This window comes from Microtus ochrogaster, unplaced genomic scaffold (genome assembly GCF_000317375.1).
Source record: "Microtus ochrogaster isolate Prairie Vole_2 unplaced genomic scaffold, MicOch1.0 UNK7, whole genome shotgun sequence".
Lineage (NCBI taxonomy): Eukaryota > Metazoa > Chordata > Mammalia > Rodentia > Cricetidae > Microtus > Microtus ochrogaster.
In genome coordinates, this window is record NW_004949105.1 from 6963458 (window position 1) to 6965566 (window position 2109).

The 2109-nt window shown below is 45.0% G+C and overlaps 1 long non-coding RNA gene across 1 annotated transcript in view; it reads right to left on the reverse strand.

Moving 5' to 3' along the window:
* Nucleotides 1-735: 735 nt before the first annotated feature.
* The window catches only part of LOC113458189, a 10083-nt gene continuing 8709 nt past the window's right edge, over nt 736-2109 (reverse strand). Inside the window, exon 3 of the long non-coding RNA XR_003378610.1 lies at nt 736-997. This is a non-coding gene — a long non-coding RNA (uncharacterized LOC113458189). The remainder of the gene's footprint in view (nt 998-2109) is intronic.

Genomic DNA, 2109 nt, shown 5'->3' on the forward strand with positions numbered 1-2109 from the left:
TTGATTAAAAAAAAACAAGGCATCTCAGGGGACCAAGAGACCAGGAGGGAATCAAGACATCCAAAAGATCCAAGAGACATGGGGACCGGGAGGCCCAGAAAGACCAAGAGAAACAAAAGGCCTGAAAAACCAAGCTATGTGATGTGACCAGGAGACCTGGGCAGACTAAGACACCTGACAGAGCCAAGAGACCTGGAGGGACTAAGACCTGGGAGACCAAAGGATCTGGGGGACCCTAAATCCCTGGGATCTTGGGATAGCACCTCCAGGCACAGCTGTCGGTGGAGCGAGGTTGACTGTGGGACCACTGAGCACACTTGGGGCTGATGAGCCGGAAATGATTCATTTTGTACTTAGGTCTGTGCAACTTCATTGCCAGACCTGGTAACTCATGTCAAGTGTGACCTGAGTTGTGCGGGCAGTTCCTGGTACTGTAGTCCATGGGAATCAACCAGACACTGAACACAACAATTCCTCGCCTTTGACTGCGCCACAGTATCCCTTTCCTGTGAGAGGGTCAGCTCCTACCTTGGCTTTAGAGGACCTGGGTTTCCTTCAGGCTGCACTCTCTGCGAAATGGGTGCTCTCAGTCCTCATAGTAAATGTGTTAACTCTCACAGCTATGTCTAAAACTGTAATCCATCAGGGCTTACTTAAGAGAAAGGGGTTCCCTTCCTGGGAGAGCCACTTGGGATGGCAGACATCATTTCAGATGGGAAGAGCAAACTTACTTCAAACTTAAAGAAGGAACTGATCACGGACGCAGGTGGCTGGTGAATCAGTAATGTTTAAGAAGCGGCTGGACAGAAAGGACAGGGAGTGGAATGCCAGTTACATGCATAGAGCTGAACCTTCTGTGTTGCCCGTCCCTTGTGGTTCACTCCTGGAAGGTTCCCCACAGCATGGGCAGATGGTTACAAACTCCTCTTTGAAGCTGTAGTATTGGAGACAGATCCAGTCAGTTTAAACCCTTCGTGCTCAGAGACTGACATTGATGCTATAAAATGAAAAGATGGGAAAAAACAAGGTTTCTCTTAAAGTTGCCATAATTTTCTTCCCACTTGGCCACGTTTATTCCTTTTCTTATGCACACATAATTTTCTTCAAAAGGCAAATCTATTTAATTAGCATGGAGGTTAGCCTCTCTCTCTCCCTCCCTCCCTCCCTCCTCCCTCCTATTTCTCTTTCATCTTTTGTGTGTGTGTGTGTGTGTGTGTGTGTGTGTCATTGTATTCTGAAAAATGTATGGTGGTGCATAGCCCAAGATAGTCTCAAACTTTTGCAGGTTCTCCTGCCTCTGCTGACCACGTGCTGGGACCTCCAGCTCAGCCCAGCTCACCACAGACTGGTTTCATCATTATGACTTTGTGTCATCTTTTCCCAGAATCTTCCCAAGGGTGGAATCTAAGGCGAAGTCTGACAACGAAACTCCCTAGGCTCAAAGATTAAAACCCTGGTAACCCATTCTTTTGCTGTTTTTAATACGTATGCATAAAGTATGGTCTTAAGAGAAAAATGGGATAAAAGACAGAAACCACCTTTTCTACAAGTTGACTAGGGTGGGCTAAAACAGCAATATCAGGAATTAAAACTACAGTTAAGAGAAATACCAGATGATGTTGTAATAACGTGTTACAATTTCTGTTTTCAAATTCTATGTCACAACCAAAGATGCTTATAAAAACCCAAGTCCTAACCACACAAAGAAGTGAGCCTTAGGGAAGCAGAAGGGCACAGAGGCAAAGACCTACAGCCTGGATCTTTGCAAAAGATGGAGCTCCAAAAATACCCGGAGCACGTTCAGTCACTTAGTGTTTGCTGGTTTTTATGGTCTGAGCTGGAGATACACTAATGGCCTGTACACCAGTCCATTTTAACACACAGTGCAGGATGGGAAAGTCATCCTGAACCCTCTACTGTCTGTGAAGCTTTAAATGCAGCACACACATGCAGAAAAATGTCAAATATTGGTACATCTTAGCTCTTTTCTTTTCTTTTCTAACTGAAGTGCATAACAGATTTTCAAATGTTCAAATTCAGAACCTTGAAGATGGGCACTGTTCCATCCCACAGGAAACAACATTTTAAGAATCACACATAGCTCTTTTG